We start from the raw sequence: 21,623 nt of genomic DNA, 5'->3' as shown, positions 1-21,623 counted from the left end.
TGATCTATAGGATCAGTCTTCCCTTCGTACATGACAAAATTGGGCAACTTGAAGCTTCAAGGCAGGTCGGCGTTTAGGATTTCGTTAGTGAATGGATGGTGCTGGGCCAAAGTATGCAATCCGCCTCCTCTCTTATCTAGGCTCTTTACCTAATCATCCAACTCTTGTAACCGCTTCTCCTAGGTGTGGTTGGGGACAAGCACAGGATTCTTAAATTTTGATTCCCTACACATTCTGATCTTCTCGACAAGTGAGCTTTCTGACCCGGTACGCATCCTTACTTCTTTGTTCCCTCGTCGCGTGCTTCCCTGATGTGCCCTTCCTCCGCCTTGGGCATGATGCCCTGCTTCTGATCCTTTCGGACTCATTGACTGTCGAGTCTAGCCTCCTGCCGGTGGTGGAGGAATGACTTGATCGGGTAGGCCCTGCCGGGCTAAGACATCTAGCCGATCAAGGCATGTCCAGAATAGTGTCTGGTTCTCTAAGATCTAGAGTTGTAACCATTGGACCTATGCATTGGTGGTTGGTGCATTTGGATCAAGAGTTCCAAGCTCTGCCAATGCGGGTTGCAGGGGAGGGATCAGGGTCCCTAGGCTCTCTTAAACTATTGAGGGGACATCCTGTCCCACCTGCTCAACGACCCCCTACCGACCATCTATTTAGGTAGCAGCGCCTCCTTCGCGGCCCGTCGAGTGTTGGGTCGTCCACCTCGACCTAGAGCTTGACTTGACCTGGGTCAAGATGTTTTCGACCTGTCAGTTGCCATAGCCTTTTGTCTATTTTCCCACAGATGGCGCCAATCTGTTGATACGTGACCTGGGCTATGTATCCAAAGTTACAAGCCGTTCTACAAAATAATACGCACGGGTCAATGCTAGCTGGTCTGGGCCGACCGATTGAGCTTTGATGCCAAAGTCAGATCGCGCACACACAAATTGTCACACCCCTATCCCGATGTAAGATATTTTGCCACATAGGGGTATAACTAGGATAATCACACATCATTCCAACACCTACCTGGATCGTAGATATAGTGTCCTGAGCCACAGTCCACCCTATCATCACATTAGGATGACAGAAAGGAACATACCGAAAGGAATAAAGCGTTCCAATCTCAGAGCGGAAGCAAAATTAAATTCAAATATGTGAAATTATAGAGCATCGGTTCTCTAATGATAACACATAGTACAATATCAGTGTTCGTAACCATTTAATCTCTCCTAATAATTAAACATACAGTTTGTACATGACTGTGGGAGGAATACAAAAGTTAACTAATAAATAATTGCCCCAAGGGCACAAATCCTTAGGTGTACATCTACATCCAAGCCACGGTCGTCAACTCCACTTGATTTGCATCCTATGGTGCTCGTCAAGAGGTTATCTACATAAACAAACTAAAAAGTGGTTGTACAACAGGGTTAGCTACACTAGCTAGTGAGGGAGCAAAGGGGAATGCGCATACATGACACAAACTATATCAAACAGAATGATGCATGCTAATGTTAGATTCATTTTCCACCTAGCACACAATTCTATCGGTCAAGTGTATGCTATTGTGATAACTCGGGAGACACTGAGGGTCACTTATCCTATCGCCCCAGTGAAACCTCAACTATCATGAAGGGACCTGCGCCGGTAGAAGCCATCATGACCACCCAGTGGAAAACCCCGATAGCCATCACTACCCCTGTCCTGGCCTCACCCACCTCCACAGACCACAGGTGCTCAGACTATCCAACACATAAACCCCTGTTGTCAAGGGTCGTAGCATAAGGGAGAAAGCATCCTAGCCGCAGATATACTATATGTAGGTACTAACGTCTCGAGAGGTATTCCGGGTGCATCAACGTCCCATTCCATCTAGTACCCAGGTACCAGCACGGGACGACACATATAAATTAGGATGGCATACAACAAATTTCATAATTTAAATAAATTGGGGTTTTGGTACCAGCACACCCGGCACTGTAGCCCGATACAATGGCGAGCATACTATCACATTCATAATAGATCACATGGAATAAAATGCAATGCACACCATGCTTATAAATATACCATTGCATTCTTAGTATTGACAATTATATAATATTCAAACCCAACGAAGTCACCCAGAACCCACTCACCTAACACGGGTATCGCCCGGCGTGATTGGCATGAATCTCCCTAGACATCGGGTGCCATCCGACGTGGTTCACATGAATCTCATCGGTGCACCAACCTAGACATACAAAATAAATCATTAAAACAAGTATAGAATGGTACCATGCTAGGCCCCTAAGGTTAAAACCAAGTTTCAACCAAGACAGCATGAGTGGACTCATGGGCGGTCTGAGCAGAGGTGAATCCTCCCCTGACTCCGTTCAGGCCAAAAGGTAAAATCAGAGCGAGCGGACCCACGAGCGGAACTTCTTACTTGAGTCCGGTGGTGCATCCGTTCAACACCTGAGACAATCATAAAAGGGAGCGGATCCACGGGCCAATGTGCTTCTTGGGTCCGCCCCTGCATCCGTTCGATTTCCTGAGACAGACCCGAGAGCAACAGGCCTAGGGCGGAGGCAAACAAAGTGAATCCGTGCCTTCGTTCGCTCAGGCTATTACGCAGGGTTTGTACTGGGCAGACTGAAGGGCAGTACCACGATAGATGGATCTGGTTGTTCGTCCGCCGACAGTCTCTTCTGAGATTCCAAGGAGTTTCAGCTTCAGCTTGAAGCTTGGAGCTCCTTAGCACCTCAGGGTCATGGAGGGGGTGTTTAAGCCTTCCTAGGGTCACTAGAACCTAGGCTTAAGCTCATGGATTCAAGATCCACAAGGATTGGTCTCAATTGGGGTCCAAGGGTTGGGTTTCATGGTCCAAAATCAAGGTTCACCAATAATGGCTGCAATTGCAACACCAAGGGGTCCAAACCAATCCTAGTTCAGCTCCATTAGAGCTCCAACTAGGGACCGAGCTCCACCTTGAGTCCCAAATGGAACTCTAGGTCACCCAAGCTCAAGGAAATCATCAAAATAAAAGGGGAAAATGGAGGAGAACCAGGTTTGGGGAGCTTACCTTGGTGAGATCCTCCCATGGAGTGGTGGAGTCCAAGGCTAGGTGAGCCCCCTTGGCCTCTTCCCTTCCTTTCCATCTCTTCTCCTTCACCTTCTTCTTCCTTCTTTGTCCGGTCAGCAAGAGAAGGAGATGTGGGGCAGCCAGCTATTTGGGCATAGCTCCCATCTTCTTCCCTTGCCCTCTCATTCCCCTTCCACTTCTACTTCTTCCCTCTTTCTTCCTTCTTCTTCTCCTTTTCTTGTCTCTTCCCCTCCACGGTTTTGGGGAGGGGGAGAGATAAGGGAATAAATGGATTCTTTTAGCTTTAAGGGGGTAGAAGGGTCCTTAGGGTGTGTTTGGTTAGGGGTCTTAGAATGTAGTTAGGTCCTTAGGCTTTAAAATGGGTCCTGGGTTAGGCATTAGGCCATGTTTGGTCCAAGTCAGGGCCCTTAGGTCCATATAGTTGGTTAGGGTCTGTTTGGGTTGGGTCCAAGCTTCACTTAGGTTTTGTTTGGTTTAGGCTAGGGTATATAAAACCCATTATCTCCCTAAGTTAGGCTTTGTGGGGCCCACCTACCCAAAAAATGGTAAGGGCAGGGGTCCACATGGTCCAAAGGTTCAATTAAGGTGTCCGGGACACGGGCATGTGAGTCCCACAGGAAGACTAGCCAAAAAGGCTGATGACAGCACGGGCGGATCCTCGAGCGAATTCAGTAAGAGTGAGTCCATTCGTGACTCCGGTGCTGCTGTCATGGCCCAAATTTCAAGAAAAGTGGTGGGGATTTGGACCTCACTTCCAGGTCTTCGAGGGGGTTCTTATTATAATATTTTCAGTTCAAGGTCATCGGTATTGACCATGGCCATAAGGCATTACCCATTGCGTAAGGTCTATAATGGGTAATGCCTGGTTTACCCCGGGGTATAAGGGGATATTTGGGGTGCGGGTGTAACATAGATAATTTGAGAAATTTAGAAGATTGAACTTAAAGTCCCCCCTTTGAACTGTGACATACCTGGCTATTTATAGGTTCTGTGCCACGGACCATCATAGGCTTTTATCGATGATAGACCATTGCTCTGGTCTAGGAAGTGTTGAGGTGGCGTCCTATTTGGGTGGACACCTGTCTCAGGGGATCATGTCGAATGCATGACCCTAGCTCATATGTTTAGCGTGATCTAGGTGAAGTGATCCTTCCTTCTTCGGGCATGTTAGACCTCAGTCCCTGAATGCTCGGTTCGGTCGATACTTGACCGAGCTGTTTTTTGGATTTGCTGGGCGCTAGCTGTCCTTGAGATCGGACCAGCCCTGAACATAACAATCTGATATTTTACATCTGCCCGCCTGGTTCATCCACGGTTCAGGTTGGCTTGGCAGACCCGACCTTGAAAGATGACACTCATCACCTTGTCATTGGTGGAGTGAGAATAGGTATATCAGAACCCAATTGCAATCCCACACATCAATGCTCTCCCAAGATCCAATCTGCCAAATAAGGCCTTGAAGAAGGACCTTCCTCCCAACAAGAAGACTCTTCCAAGCCCAAGTTGGTTTATTAGTTATTATCATCAATGGCATTAAGGAAATCTGTGTTGGGGTTGTGTGTCCTATGTCAATACATTGTTTTTACGACCATATAATATGGGTTGCCAAATTCAATTATGTAATAATGGCATATTATCTAATTATTTTAAATAGATTTCGGATGTAAAATAAATGAGAAACAAACATTCAAAAACTTTACGGTGACATTTTACATCATATTTTCCTTCTTGGAAACAAACGTTGGAAAATATTTCAGCATGGAAAATTTTACATGTAAATGTGAAAATTTTACGCTGAAATAAATAGAGCTAGCAAACACTGATTGATCTGAAACTTGATATGTGAGTAATGAAACTCTTGGTCTATCCTGAAAATTCCACCCCCTAAACGGCCACCATCATTTTCACCTATGGATTGCCATCCATAAAGTCCAAAATCGTTCCCTTTATTAAATTTAAAAAAAAAAATTTCTTTTCACCTGGTTTTTGCCTGAAAACAAATGGAGCCCTAAGAGGAAATACAAAATTTTGAGGAAAGATCGAATTTTCAACACATTAGAGATCTATAACTTCTAATTAATACATATATCAGGCTATATAAAGAGTATCATGCCCCAGGACTGAAAATTATCCCAGTAGAAGAGAAACCACAAGAGTGAGTGCTGTGGACTCTAATGGTATGGAGGATTGTCAACTGGACCAGGCTATTGCTATCTCTCACTGTCCCTCCTAACTGCAATCTCGAATGCTATGGAGGCTATGGACTCCCTCACACTACAACAAAAGCACGCAAGCTCAGCGCTTCTATGACACTTTCAGTGATTGTAATGTTTTACCTCTGCGAAAGGTGGTTTTTCCTTACAATTGCATTTCACAAGGAAAAATAGGTGAAACCATAATCTTTTCTTTTGTCTAAATTGTTGGGGGTAGGTTCTAAGTCCTTTACAATATATATTGTACCTCTTAAAAAAGAAAACAACAAAATAGGTGTCTAAGAATAGTCCTACAAATGTAGTAGGGTTGTCTTGTACAAGGAAACTAGAAAATAAATGTAAAATAAGGAAAAATGTTCTCTATGGGGGGAGGGGGGCGTTGGCCACGCCTAGATACAGTAGGGGGTAAAATGATCGTCCTGCCCCCTGAGAAGCCAGTGTGCATGCTCTCATTGGCTGCCTTGCGTGTACGCTCTCATTGGCTGCCTCGTGCATGCATGCGCTCTCATTAACTGCCTTGCGCACGCATAGCCCCTATATTCCCCCACAGAGAACTGCTCCTCCATAAAATAAATAGTAACTAATATGATCCTACCATATATTTAGTGAGATAGGTTCCTTGTCATTGATAAGGCATAGAATCACCTCACCAATCAGATGCTTCCACCTGGCCGAACCGAGGTCAATCCGAGGACCGACCTGAACCAAGAGAAGTCAGGCCGACCCGGTCCCCGAGAGATCACACGGCCGAGCTGTGCATCATGGCTTAGCCCGCAAAGCACTCCCAAATCAGCCATCGACCTCGAGCCGACCTCACGCCAGTCAACCAAGATCGAGACCGAACTCTGAGGCTGAGCTCCAAGGCCGACCTCTGAGACCGAGACCGAACTGTGAGGCCGAGCTCCAAGGTCGATCTCTGAGGCCAACCACTAAGGCCGACCACTAAGGCCGTGCCCTCCACAAAAGCCTTTGTAGCAGCTCGCCGGGAATCGCAGAGCCACGTTAGCACAATCCGAGAATCGCGGGTTAAGGGTCGAGCCACAATCCTATCACGATATTGAATCACACTCCCATTAGGACTCTTACCTTAATAACAGTCCGACCCCAAAAATAACTCTCCACTTTGCTCTACGCGAGAGAGCCTTCCAAGAGAAGAACTCCTACCATACTAGGACTCTCCCAACCGCCTCACCTTACTCTATAAATACTCAGGTATGGAACTCAAATGCTCATCTCACTTTTACTAAGCTGTTACGTTGTTGTACTGGAGACCTGACTTAAGCGTCAGAGATTCTTAGGCTGAAGCCACACCGGCTCTCTTGCGCTCACTCATTTTTTTACAGGCTCATCCGTGGGCAAACCGGGCGACGAAGGTTTTCACATGCAACAGATTTGGCGCCATCTGTGGGAACGACATCAGCAAGCCATCGTCGTTTCTACCAACTTCAAGAGTAGGAACAATGGTGCAAACAAGATCAGGACAGCACGGCTCCGCCTCCCACGGGGATGAGCCGCAACCTGATAGGCAAGCGAGACATTCGCGGCCCCCTGAGGCATCACGGCAAGGCACGATCGGAAGACCCCCTCAGGCAGGGGGTGTGCAGCCCAGCACGGGTGCCGTGGCCAATCCAACTCCCCCGCCGGAGGGTGGGAATGGTGGAAGTGTGCTGGACATAGTAGCGGCTAACCGAACACAGGTCGAGCCAAACTTGAATGGGCTGAGCCTACTACCACCGCCACCCTTATCGAAGAATTTGGATCCGGAAGCCCCGGAGAATAACCGACAAGTTATGGATTTGCAGCTGCAGATGCTCCACACCAACGAGATGCTACGTACTTTCATGACCCAGATAGCCCGGGGTGGGCTGATGGGTCAACCACTGGTCGCGCCCCCCTCCAGCCTCGGTCCGCGTAGAGGGAAACTTGCAGTAGAATGGTGGCTGGCATTGGGCCGAGCCAAGCCGAGCTGCATCGTCACATCCGCCTCATCAGAAAACTCTTCCCCTGCGTCCCAACAGGAGCACTCGATAGGGCCAGCAGGAGCATCGTCGAAGCCCGAGGACCGGGTAAGAGATCGAACCAGCGACATCGATAGCGAGGAGATCGGTATTTTTGGGCTGGCTCAGAGAGGACGGATGGCCTATTGCACACCGAGAACAAGAGGAGGTAGCCCCCCGACGTTGAAGCCCTCTGCCTCTCCGAGAGAGCAGTCGAGAAGCCCCCGTGGGTCCAATTTCTAGATGGAAAGAAGAATAAGGAGGGGTGATGCTAACCGAGCCGACCAGAATGGCCGACCTCAACGGGACGACCAAGTGAACCGATCCCGAGCTGAAGGATAAAATGGCTGACCTCGGCTGAATGAATGGGATAATTTGCATCAGGTGGACTAGCTGAACAGCTGAGCACCTGAAACCGAGCTGGAAAAGCGGCTACGAGACTTGGCCGAGTAGGTGGAGGGATTAATGAAATAGGTGACCCTGGATGCCTATTCCCTGGTCGAACGACACCCTTATCCTCCTGAGCTCATGACCGCGTCAATATCGACCGGGTTCAAGCCACCTCTCTTCGACCGGTATAATGGGACCACCGACCCAACGGATTATATCAGCTACTTCAATGCGATGATGACCATGTACGGGGGAATCGAGATTGTCACTTGTCGGGCTTTCCCTGCATCTCTCAAGGGCACGACGATCTCATGGTTCTCCTGGTTGCCACCGAACTCCATAACAGACTTCGCTCAGGTCTGTCGAGCCTTCGTCACGCACTTTCAGAGTAGCATAAAACACAAGAAGACGACGGTCAACCTCCTCAGCGTGAAGCAATGATCTGATGAGTCAATCCGAGCGTTTGTCTCACTTTTCAACAAAGAATCCTTAGACATTAAGGATTTGGATGAGGCCACGGCCCATATTATGATGAGCAACGGGCTCGCTGACATGGACCTCATCAAGGACTTGGCCCGGAAGCTGACCAAAAACCTGGCAGAGCTCTTGGAGAGGTACAATGAGGTTATAAATATGGTCGAGGTGCTCCAAGCCCTGAAGGAAAACGAAGGCCGAGCCGAGAAGAAAAGGCTGATGACTAATGACTGCAAGGAGGAAAAGCGGCCCAAGATTGATCATCGAGCCGAGAGATCAGACCAAGCTCAAAGTCCGGACTACACCCCCTTGAACACATCGCGGAAAGAGATCTTGATGCAAATACAGGAAGGCAGATACATCCGCCGACCCCAACCGTTGCAAGCCGGGTCATCTCGGAATCCCAATAAGTATTGTCAATTCCGCAAGGACACCGAGGATTGTTATCAGTTGAAAAGAGAAATCGAAGAGCTAATCAATGCAGGGCACTTGAAGCGGCACATCAAGGGAGGCCAAAAAGACCACAGAGGTTAAAGGACTGATGGCCGCGACCAGAAAAGGGCCGAGCCGAGGTCTGGGAATGGACGAGCCGAACGCGAAGCGGATAAAATCTGAGCTGAGAGGAAAGACGACGGATCTGGGCCGAGCAATGACAAAAGAGCTCCCATATACACTATCCTTGGAGGGCCCGGATAAGAGTCCACTCAGAAGGCTAAGGCAAATGCGTGGTTTATTGGGGTCGCCGAGATGCCAAGCTAAAGGCCGAAGTCTGAGGCGACGATCTCCTTCACCGAGGCCAACCTGGAAGGTATAAGTTTACCTCACGATGATGCTTTAGTAATGCAGGTGGAAATTGCAAAGAGACCCATTCATCGCGTATTGGTTGACACGGGTGCATCCGTGGACCTTATGTCACTAGACGCATACCGACAATTTGGCTTCGGTGATGAAGTGCTCAAGCCGGAAGGTACCTCACTTCACGGGTTCTAGGGAGCCGTCGCCACCATCAAGGGCTCAATCGACCTGCTGGTCACGATCGAACAAGCTCCATGTCAAGTAACGGTCCAGGTCAAATTCAAGGTAGTACGGTTGGTGGTGGCTTTCAATGCCATACTCGGTCGCCCATCCTTGACCGCTATCCAAGCCATCATCTCGCCGATGCACCTGAAGATGAAGTTCCATACCGAGAACAGCATCGACGAAGTTTGAGGTGACCAGAAGAAAGAATGGGAGTGCTATGCTACTTTTATCAAACAAAACAAAGGCAACGTCTGAGGGATGCCGATGTGTATCGAGCACTTCCTGGAAGACCAGCGGGATGAACTTACCGAAAGAAGAGGACGACCTGTGGAAGACCTGACCCGTTTCCCCTCAGTGACGAAGACCCGACAAAGATGGTACAACTTAGATCACTGCTGAGCGAGGAACAAAGGAATCAGTTCAAAAACTTCTTGAAGGCAAACGCCGACGTCTTTGCCTGATCGGCCGCCGACATGCCTGGTATACCTCGACATATAGCCGAGCATCAACTACACATATATCCAACCTGAAAGCCAGTTCAACAGAAGAGAAGGAACTACGCCCTTGATCGCCAAGCCACCATCAAGGAAGAAGTGGAGAAGCTACGCCGATTAGGGTTCATCTGAGAAGAAAAATTCCCGACTTGGCTGGCGAACATCGTTATGGTTCCCAAGCAGAACGGGAAATGGAGGATGTGCGTCAACTACACCGACCTTAACAAGGCCTGCCTAAAGGACGAGTACCCGCTACCTTGGATTGATCTCTTGATTGAAGCCATGGCGAGGCACGAAATGCTGAGCTTCATGGACGCGTGCTCCGGCTACAACCAAATCATGATGCATGAGGAGGATGAGTCATACACGGCATTCCAAACTGACCAAGAAAATTTATGTTACAAGGTCATGCCGTTCGGGTTGAAGAATGTCGGAGCAACATATCAACGGCTGGTGAACTATATCTTCGGCGGGCATATTGGAAGAAACATGGAAGTCTACATGGACGACATGTTAGTGAAAATCTTGAAGGTTGAGCACCACTTGGCCGACCTGGAAGAAGCCTTTGGCATGCTAAGGAAGAACCAAATGAAACTGAACCCCACTAAGTGTGCATTCGGCGTGACCTCGGGAAAGTTCCTCGCCTTTATGGTCTCCGTCAGAGGCATCGAGGCCAATCCTACAAAAATTGAGGTCATCCAAGAGATGAGCCCTCCAAGGATGATCCGAGAAGTACAAAGGCTAAATGGGCGAGTGGCGGCGTTGGCACGATTCATGTCGAGGTCGGGCGATAAGTGTCTGTCGTTCTTCAAGGCCCTCAAGAACATCTGGAACCTGAAGGACTTTATTTGGTCGGACGAATATCAACAAGCTTTTGCAGAGCTGAAGAAATACTTGGAGAACCCGCCTCTTCTCAGTCGACCCGAGCCAAAAGAAGAGCTTCAAGTTTACTTAGCCGCTACCCCGGTGGCGGTCAGCGCGGTGTTGGAAAGGGAAGAAGGCCGAGCTCAGAAGCCCATATACTACATCAGCCATGTTCTTGTTGATGTCGAGACAAGATACTCCAAGTTCGAGAAGGTAGCATTCGCTCTTGTCACGGCCGCGAGAAAGCTAAGGCCATACTTTCAAGCTCATCCGATCGCGGTGCTGACCGACCAGCCCCTCAAGAAAATATTGCACAAGGTCGACGTGTCAGGTCAACTGATCACCTAGGCGGTCGAGCTGAGTGAGTACGATATAAGTTATCGCCCGAGGACCGCGATAAAAGGGCAAGCACTTGCCGACTTCTTCACCGAGTGCACAATGCCCGACCTCGAGGTCAAGCAAGAGAAGACAGCGGAAGAAGCCAATGCGGGAGCTAAGACCGACCTGACCTGGACCATGAACGTTGACAGCTCGAGCAACCCCAGAGGGAGCGGGGCCGAGCTGATCCTAGTCAGCCCCGAGGGCTTTCGGATACAATACACCCTAAGATTCAAGTTCCCAGCCTTGAACAATGAGGCCGAGTACGAAGCCCTCCTAGCCGGGCTCCGTGTGAGCAAGGCTATAGGTGTTAAGCAATTGAGGGTACGAGGAGACTCGCAACTTGTGGTCAACTAGGTCAACGGAGACTATGAGGCAAAAGATGAAAGAATGATAGCCTACCTGAGCCGAGCACGGGAGATGATTTCCAAGCTCGAGCACTTTGAAATGACTCGAGTACCAAGGAAAGAGAACTTCGTGGCCGACACCCTGTCTAGGTTGGCCGAGGCCGACCTCCCAAATCTGAGCCGATCAGTATACATTGAGATTCTGGAGAAGCCTTCCTTGCAAGAAGAAAGCGTCAAACACATCGAGGAGGACAGGCCTACCTGGATGGACCCCATTGTAAACTACTTGGAGAATGACCAGCTCTCAGAGAGTCAGGAAGAAGCAAGAAAAGTCAAAATCTGAGTTGCCAAGTACACCATGATCGACGGAGTGCTTTATAAGAAAGCCATCTCAGCGCCCCTTCTCCGATGTCTCGGACCAAAGGGAGCCGAGTACGCCTTGGCTGAGGTGCATGAAGGAATATATGGGAGCCACATGGGCGGCTGAGCCCTAGCATATAAGATACTTCGACAAGGGTTTTATTGGCTGAGAATGCAAGAAGAGGCCATGAGGTATGTGAAGATGTGCAAGAAGTGTCAGCTCTTTGCACCAGTACCGAGCCAACCTGCAACAAAGCTGACCTCTATGCTGAGCCCGATCCCTTTTTCTATGTGGGGGATGGACATTCTCAGAGATTTCACCCCGGCATCGGGGAATCGAAAGTATGTGGTTGTGGCGATCGACTACTTCACCAAGTGGGTCAAGGCTGAACCCCTAGCAACCATCACCGAGAAGAGCAAGGAGAAGTTCTTCCGGGATAAGGTCATCTACCGGTTCGGACTACCAAAAGTGCTCATCACGGACAATGGCGCATAATTCAATAACCCAGCCTTCCGAGAGTTCTGCAAGCACTTCTATATTGACTTTCGATCGGTCTCAATAGCTCATCCACAAGCCAAAGGATGAGTAGAGGTGTCGAACCGAACACAACTTGCAGGGATCAAAAGAAGATTTGATGAAGCAAAAGGTAGATGGGTGGAAGAGCTGCCGAACGTCCTATGGGCTTATTGGACAACCATGAGAACACCGACCGGGGAGAGACCTTTTAGGCTAGCATACGGAACCGAAGCCCTCACTCCCATCGAGGTCAAAGCGTCATCATACCGAGTGCTCAACTTGCAATGAGAAGACCTACGAGGATGGGCTTAGAGCCAACCTTGACTTTCTCGACGAAGTCCGAGAGAACGCCTTGGTTCGGAACACAGCTTACAAACAGAAGACGGCAAAGTACCACGACTCGTGGGTGAAGGAACGACATTTTTGCCAAGGAGACCTCATCCTCAGAAAGCTCAGCGTATCCCAGCCAAGGTAGCAAGGAAAGTTGGCACCAAATTGGGAAGGCCCGTACATAGTCTCCAAGCAAATTCGCCCAGGAACATATCATTTGCAGACTCCGGGGGACAAGAAGGTACCGAGGTCGTGGAACTCAGAAAATTTAAAGAAATTTTTTCAGTAGTCTTCTTAGATATCCAGCTTGGCACGGTCTATGACGACCATATTTTGTACTCGGCTTCGGCCTCGACGTTGACAATTTAATAAAACAAAGTCTTTCTCTACTACTTAGCGTACTTTCAAACTCCAAGCATGCCGAGTCATAAGACCAGTCCTCATAGACCTGGCCGACGTCAAAGACCGACCCTCATAGGTCAGCAACCAAGTCGTAAGATAGGTCCTCATCGACCTGACCGACCTAAAAAATTGTCCCTAATAGGTAGGCAACCAAGTCGTAAGACCGGTCCTCATAGACCTGGCTGACCTCAAAGACCGACCCTCATAGGTCGGCTAAGTCAGAAGACCAATCCACATAGTTCGATGACTAGACCAGCAAGCACAAAGTCTCGCCATAGCCGAGCCGAATGAAATCCAAAAAGCAAGAAAAAATATCCAAGGCATTGTGCTCGGCCATAGAGTCAGCTCGGCCTCACAACCAATCAATTGGTAGCCGGCCCGAGCTGATCGGTGAAAACGACAAGTTAATAAAGATGGACGACAATATGACCTTGGCCCATCGCAAATGTTTTGTGGCCAAGCGGTCAGGCCGACCTGATTGACCCAACATAGCGTAGCTAAAAACAATCGAGTCCTGGAACTCGGCTATGAGGCCGGGTCGGCAGATTGGCCACGGCACACAGACAATCAAGAACAACACATGCAAGGAAAGAAAGGCAAATGAGTGCCGACCTCAAACACTTAGACAATTTGGAAAAAGAAAGTTTTCTATTCATTGAAGGCCGACAACCCGAAGTGGTTACAAAAAGTGGGCAGCTCGGCCCATTACATACAAAAAAAAAAAAAGAAGAGAAAGTTATCCAAAACCCCGCGCAGGGGGATGTGTACATCAAAAGAAGAAAAGGGAGCCTAGAGCTCGATGGTCTGGAGGGGGTCCTTGGCAGTAGGGTCCTCGACGATGACCTCCTTGACGGCGTCATCCTCGGTGAGCTCATCCTGGGGAACGGTCATGGCCAGGCAGGCCTGGTCGACCTCCACCCCAGCATTGTCTCCCAACTCCTCGACCACGGTGGTCGCGACATCGTCAAATTGGGAAAGATTGAGGGTGGGGTAGATGGCCTTTATCTCCTTCAAGAGGTCGGCGCGACCAGTCTCATAACCCTCGCCATACGGTGGCTTCCTCATTTCATGGCACACCTCGGTGTATTCCTCCGACATGAGGTACTCGGTAACAACCTCGGCTCGAGCCCATGCCAGGTCATCCTTGGCCTTCTTCTTGGCTTGGTCGAGCTGAGCCTTCAAGGCCTCGACCTCTTCCCCCCGCTTCGCCGCCACCTCCTCCAAGCTCTTGACCTCGGCCTCAACTTCATCAAGCTTTGCTGTGGTCTCCCGATGCCTCAGGACGGCCTCCCAAGTGTCCTTGTTGGCCAACTCAACCTGAGCCTCAAGAGAGGAGTTCGCGGTCAGAAGCCGTTCAAATCGGAGGAGGGTCTCCACGGCCTTGGAAAACCCCTGAAAAAGACAACTGAACATTAGCAAGGCCGAGCACAACAGATCGGACCACTCAATAAGAGCTGAACACAAAGCTTACCATATTAAAGTCTTAAAACACGGAGGAGAGAAGCTCGGGGTTGATCAACTTCTCGAGCATTTCCCTATCCCGAGGAAGCTGACTTGCATTGAGCCATTCTTTTGCATGCGCGACCGACGTCAGGGCCGAGTCCCCTGGGAAGAGGTGCCAGTTCGACCTCAATGGGACATTATTGGCCGAGGCCCTCCCAAAGACGTATCGAGAGACGTCGGTCGGCGAGGCCACGGGCAAAGGACCACCACCCATCAAATTGATCGAGAGCTTCTAGCGTTTAATGTCCCTCGGCGGGCTCAGCTCGTCCTTTTGACCCTTCCCTATTCGGGAGGGGCTCAGTGGGGCTCTGTTCTTCTCGGCCTCAAGGCCGACTACAGTATCAGTTGGGCTCGGCAGCACAGCCTTGCCCTACAACGTCTTGGAAGACTCGCCTCGAGACTTCTTCTCGACATTTTTTCTCCTCCTGTCCGCAATGGTCTCAGCCCTGAGCCGAGCCGTGTCCATTGGGGGAATGTGACCGACCACTGCAAGAGAAACAACATGTTAGAAATATGCCAAAAGAAAGAAAAGACCAAGTAAACAGGTCGGCTCGGATGCCCCAGTCGACCGCAGCAGACTGAAGACAGCTCAGCTCAAACTCGTACCAGGGGTCATATGCCACCTTTGAAGGAACCCCTGGTCCAGGAGCTGGAGGACATCGAAAGGCTGATGCTAGCGGATCAGGTCAAGTGAGGTCAGCTCATTCTCGGTCAGGGGCAAAGTCCTATTGACATAATCTAAGTGGATCACCTTCCACTTGGCCCGAAAGGGGCAGTTCGGGATAGAAGCAAAGAAGAACCGAGGCTTCCAGTTTTTCTTTGAGGACGACGTTCCAACCAGAAACTTGTGGCGGCTCAGTGCCGTGTTCTTCCCAGTACGGAGGGTGAAATAATACCACCCCTTCTTCGGCAACTTCTTCAAGAAAAATAGCCTAGAAAAAAGAGCCACGCTCGCAGCTCGGCCCATCTCACCAAAAAGGACGTGGAAGCCATACACGAATAGCCATGAGTTCGGCACCAGCTGACCTGGAGACAGGTGGAAATGGTCCAAGATCTAATCCACCAGGTCAAGCACGGGAAGCCTAAAGGCATACCTGAAGGGCATCTCATACAAGATCACCTCGCCAGGCCGAATGAAGCAGGCCATCTCCCCAGGGTTAGGAGCTCGGAGCTCGATGTCCTCGGGGATGGCGTAAATCACCCTGAGGCATTGGAGGTCGGCATCAGTAACTATGCTCTGGACAGTGCTGACACTTCCTTCTCCAAGCTTGGGAATGTCAGCAGACGAGCTGACCGAGCCGACCCCATCTCGGGAAGAACCTTCCTCACCCGACTCCTCGTCATCGATTTTAGATGATCCCGAGCCCTCGGTTCGATCTTTAGGAATTGGCTGGGCCTCAAGGCCGGACTCCATGGGCAGGGGAAACTCGGTAACATCGGCCTGGCGCGACTCTGCTATGGCGGGCTCATCCGAGGTCGAGCCCAATAGGTCTATTGTGGGGGAGCGAACAGGGAGCTCTCGGATCGGACTCGCACCCTAAGCCGCCCCAACGAACACCTCACCTGCATGACTACTACCAACTGACATAATGGGCAGAGGGGACTTACTGGTTGAAGAAGCTTCGGAGACGAGTTGAGCACGAACTAGAAAGCTGAGAACGCCGAGCACCGAATGAGCTAAAGAATCTGAGCTAGCCGAGCAGTCAAAAACTTGAACAGTGAAGAATGAATGAAGAAGGGTCGCCTACTTATGGCCACTGAGCATAGAAGATCCAACGGCCGAGAAGAACTCAACAAGATCTAACGGCCCAAATCAAAGGATGATTTGACTTCCCGAGCGCAATTATGGGGGCGAATGATGTGGCACTGCCCCAACTATCAGGCCGTACAACGTCATATCGCCGACAAGATGAGCTCGGCTCGATCGCAAGGAGAGGCAGTCGAGCAAGCCAAAAAATTTCACTCATCAAGGCCGAGCTGACCCCAGATGAGTGGGGGGGCCTGTAATAAGGCATAGAATCACCTCACCAATCAGATGCTTCTGCCTGGCCGAACCGAGGTCAATCCGAGGACCGACCTAAACCGAGAGAATTCGGGCCGACCTGATCCCCGAGAGATCACACGGCCGAGCTGAGCATCACGGCTCAGCCAGTAAAGCACTCCTAAATCAGCCATCGACCCCGAGCTGACCTCACGCCAGTCAACCGAGACCAAGACTAACCAATGAAATCGGGTTGGCAATGACACCCGTGTGCTGGTGTCAAGGGGAGTGCCACCGGCGGCTGGCCCAGCAACCCGCCCCGGGCCATCTGTCCCATGAAAGTTCGCAACATCTCATTAGTGCGAAGCACCTGTAGCTGAAGGTCCATAACTTGCCGATTATTTGCCGAGGCCTCTGGGTCCAAGTTTTCTCGCAAGGGCGGCGGCGTCGGTAGGTTCAGCCCATCCCGGTTCGGCTAAGTTCGAGGCTGACCCTCCGCTACCGTTGTGTCCAACACACTTCCACCATTTCCTCCCTCCGGCGGTGGAATCGGGTTGGCAATGACACCCGTGTTGCGCTGAGTTCCTTGTCCTCGCGGGGGTCTTTCGATTGCGCCTTTTCACGACGATTCAGGGGGTGGTGGCGAGCACCTCACCCGCTTGTCAGGTTACGGCTCATCCCCGCGGGACGCAAAGCCGTGTTGCCCCAATCTTGTTTGCACAACCATTACTCTTGCGATTGGTAGAAACGACGCTAACTAACTGAAGTCGTTCCCACAAATGGCGCCAAATCTGTTGCGGATGAAAACCTCCGATGCCCGGTTCGCCCATGGATGAGCCTGTAAAAATCGAGTAAGCACAAGAGAGCCGGTGTGGCTCTGGCCTAGGACTCTCCGACGCTCAAGTCAGGTCTCCAATGCAACAACGTAATAGTATAGTGAAAGTGAGATGAGCGTTTGAACTTCATACCTGGGTATTTATAGGATGAGATGAGGCGGTTGGAGGAGTCCCTGCATGGTAAGAGTTCTTCATTGGCTGGGCTCTTCCATGCAGAGTGGAGTGGAGTGGAGAGTCATTTTCGGAGTCGGACTCTTAATGAGGTAAGAGTCCTTGTAGAGGCGTAATCCCGTATTGTGTTGGGATTATGGCTTGATCCCTATCCCGTGATTCTCGGGTGGTGCTAACGTGGCCCCGAGATCCCCGGTGGGCCGTTATTGCTGTCTCTGGGGAGGGCTTAGCCTTGGGCGGCCGTGTCCTCAGTTTTCAGCCTTGGCCTCGGGCGGCGGTGGCCTCAGCTCTCGGCCTCGGCCTCGGGCGACCATGGCCTCAGTTCTCGGCCTCGGCCTCGGGCGGCTGTGGCCTCAGTTCTCGGCCTTGGCCTCAGCATATGTGGCATGGGAACTGCCCCCAATCATGTGGGAGCTCGACTGTGCCGTGGCACTCTGTCTGGCCGATTTGAGAGGGCTCGGCAAGCATGATGCTCGGCCATGTAGCCCGGTCATGCTGGGGGAATCGCCTTCTTTGTTCTGTGTTTGGTGTAGCGCCGCGTATCAGGTGCTCGGCCCGGTCCTGGGGGGGGGGGGGGGTAGGTGCTCAGTCTTGGTGCTCGGCCAAGCAGGGATTAAGGTGATGTCATTCTACCGGGGGCTCGGTCGGTTCGGCTCGGTCCTTGGGTTCGGTCTCATCATATCCACGTGGCACTTTCTGGTTGGTTGGGGATTCCTTGACTCATCATGTAGGGTATTTAATCAAGTTAGGATTTTAATTTGACCGTTTCTAGTCGACGATAAGGAGTTTGAAGGTTTTTATTTGATTCTTGATGAAACGAAAGATTGCTAATATAATCTTTGGAGATCAGATGCCAAACCTTAATCCTGAGAACCGACGTTTGGGAAGACGATTATCTTGGGTTCTTCAACCTTTGACCCCGTTGCCTGACTGAGTTCTTCGTCGTCCACTCCTCTGGTTTTTCCTTCTTTATTTTTTTTTTAAAAAGAAGAAGGATCTGTGGTTACAAGTTTAATTTCTAATTCAGATCTGAACTTTCTTCTTTGATCCAATTTTTTTCCTTCGTTTTTTCAGCAAACAAGAGATAAAACAAACTGAATCTGTTGCAGGAAAAATAAGAAGATGAGGGGGTGGGTAGAGTTGCATGAAAAATAAGAAGAATGGGAAGTGGCGAATAGGGTCGCAGGAAGAAGAAGATGAGGGAGCGGGTGGAGTTGCAGGAAAAATAAGAAGAATGGGAAGTGACGATGGGGGACGAGGAGAAGAAGAAGAAGAAGAAGAAAAAGAAGAAATTGGGAGGAGGAGAGTCGATATTTCTAATTCAACAATGAAATGATGTTATTACCCTTTGATTTTGGGACCTCTAAGCACGTGCTCATTAAAGTTCCCGCATAATTGGTTGAAAGTGATTTTTAACCAAAAACCATAAACACCTTTCAATCTATTTTTGATTTTTGGGTTTTTTCAATCTTTTTTAAATAGAAACAGGCTCCATAAACGATACCAAACACAACCAAAAACATTTTTGAGGCAAAAATCAAAATTAAAAACTATACCAAAGATGACCTTAAATCAAACCCCAAAGTGAAATAACAATTTTAACCTCAACCAAAAATTGAAATGACAATGGAGGTACCCTACGTTTGTAGAAAATGCACTTTAGATACCTGATACCCTCTCTACTTCTGCTCCTCTTCTTCTCCTTCTTCTTGTTGCCACAGCCACAGCCATGATCGAAACCATGGCTGCAACTCCCATCTGAGGCAAATCAGTCACCGCATGGAGGTTGGACTGTTGATAGCTTCATCGGAGCTCCGTGACCGTTCGGTGCTATTGACTAATATAACGGACTGAAATAAGCACTTCGATTAAATCAAAAACTCTACACCTAAACGCTTTACTATAACATCGCAGAGATTCGAAAACAAAGGTAGCGTCAAAGCATTGGCAAAGCAACAGAGACTCAGTGGGGAGCTTCAATGGCGGAGAAGCCACAACCGGTTCACGTTCTGTACTGTCCGGTTTGCAGTCTCCCCGCAGAATACTATGAATTTGAACCGGGTTTTGAGAAATGCAAGCCCTGGCTGATTGAAAACGCTCCCGAGCTGTATCCCGATCTCATCAAAGGTAAAACCCTTATTTTGTTTTGTCTTATTTGATCTGGTGTTGTTTTGAACTTTGGGAAGTCCAAAATCTCGATCTTTGTTATTGGAATGGCATTCGTCTTATACTCTCCCATGAAGTTGGTATATTCATTTATTTAAATTTTGATAGTTTCAGAAACAAATGAGAAGGAAGCAGATAAGGTTTCCGCACAGCTCCACCAATCGATTGGAATTTCTACCGCTAGTGTTGATGGGTCCACTGGTGGTTTTCTCCATTCTCGGTTTAGCTATTTGAGGAAGAGGGAGAGGGAATATTCCCTCTCCGATTCCTTGTTTTAATTAAAAAAAATAAAAATAAGACCACACATATCCTTTTAGGGTTTTTAGATCAAGGGTAAAAAAATAACTTTACATGATCAAGGGTAGTTTAGGGATTTAAAAATATTTAACTAGCTGACATCATCCCTTAACAGTATAAAACTAAAGGTGGGGACTAATTTTTCATATTGGGGTCTAAACTAGGGAGTGATTTGAGTATTTTCAAAAATCAGGGGTGATTTGAGTTTCATTTGAAAACTAGGGGGTGATGTGTAATTTAACCTATTAAGTTTGATGAGTGATGACTATGGATGTCCTACACTCCTACTAAACCACTAAACCAGAAACACAATTTAGATTCACAAATCTAAAAGATTATTCAATGGTGAGTGGTGAAGAGATGGGGAGCCCGCTTAAAACCCATAAATGCAAATGGAAATTTATGGGCAACCATTTTTTATTTTTTTCTCTAGCCAACTTTAGAGACCAATTTTAGGGCTACACCGGTTAGAGCCCGTTTAAAGACCATCTAGAGTTAAACAACCCCATTATTTTTAATATGAAAGGGAAAAAGTTTTCTGTCCAGGAGTGTGGCCTACGCTAGCACTCCCATGAGTCTATCTCTCTCCTCTCAATGTGAAAAGACATTTCTACCACCTTATTTTAAGGAGGACAGAGATAGACACATGGGAGTGTTGGTGTAGGCCACACTCCCATACAGAAAACTGCTTCCCAATATGAAATTAATACTTTGCTCATCAAATGAACAATGTGCTTATTAAAAAGTAAGAGTGAATTTGTTTACACCCAGATTTTGCTCCACTCTTTCATGGTCAGGAGAGGGCTCTCGGCCACAGGGTACCTCGACCAAGTGGGTTGACCGAGACATCATGGCGCTTTTCGATCAAAGGTGGTTTCATCGGCCAAGGTGGTGGACGGTTATTTCCACTGGCGGTTCTTAGCAGTTTGGGTTGGGCAGGTGTGTCGGCCTAAACATGGTGCGATTATGGCCGACAATCAAGGAAACCGTTTCTTGCGGTTATCTTTACCATATAAATAAGTAGGAGGAGCAAGGAAGAGGCATCAATCAAACACACAACAAACATGCATTTTACATGTCTTTATTTTCCTTGTACTGTTTTCTTTTTCTTTCATGATGGTGTGAACTTAAGGTTTTTCTTGTTTTCGCTTTATGCACCCTTATGATTTGCACTGTAGATCATTCACGACAAGTAATCTAGAGTGCAATTCCAGTCCATTGTCAAGGTCATTTGTCTCTCTGCTATCTTTGAGAAGTCCTCGGAGTACTGGGGCACGAGTAGAACCCTAGACCGCCACGATTGTATAGAGTGTCTTGCTCCATTCTAGCCACACCACGCTAGTTGAAGGAACTTTGACCCAACATTTTTGGCACACCCGGTGGGACTCTCGATAGCGATGGTGGTTGAGACTAGAGTGAGTCAACGTAATAAGGATAGCAGTACTGATGAGTCTGATGGTGGAAATGCTGATTAGCTAGTCGCGCAGGGTGAGCAACAGTTGGATGCTGCTGTACCCCCTTTCTTGGTTGTACTGTTGCAAGGGCAGGCCCGCACGGCCGCCGAGACACAAGGGTGACTACAAACAGGGATAGAGGACATGAAAGCCATTGTGGCTTCCATGACCCAAGTCTACAATGGCACCCAAACCCGGTTCGAATAGTTTGTTACGATGTCTCTGGCCCAACAGCGGCGGCCTCAAGTTACCCAACTCCGTATTGGTCAGACCCCGGCCGTTCAAGTTGGCAATGCGATAGGGACTGGAATCGGTCTGCCAACCGCCAGAGAGTTTATCCCAGTGTTTTTCATCAG

General features: G+C 49.0%; 1 long non-coding RNA gene across 1 annotated transcript; it reads right to left on the bottom strand.

Annotated features, from left to right (window-relative positions):
* Positions 1-377: 377 nt before the first annotated feature.
* LOC122646682 lies at positions 378-19,369 on the bottom strand. The gene is made up of 3 exons (XR_006330670.1): positions 19,245-19,369; positions 812-816; positions 378-388 (listed from the first exon to the last, which is right to left on the bottom strand). It is a non-coding gene; the product is annotated as an uncharacterized LOC122646682 (long non-coding RNA).
* Positions 19,370-21,623: the final 2,254 nt, after the last annotated feature.

The sequence above is a fragment of the Telopea speciosissima genome, chromosome 11 (assembly GCF_018873765.1).
Source record: "Telopea speciosissima isolate NSW1024214 ecotype Mountain lineage chromosome 11, Tspe_v1, whole genome shotgun sequence".
NCBI classification, from domain to species: domain Eukaryota; kingdom Viridiplantae; phylum Streptophyta; class Magnoliopsida; order Proteales; family Proteaceae; genus Telopea; species Telopea speciosissima.
This window is presented reverse-complemented; position numbering and strand designations above follow the sequence as displayed.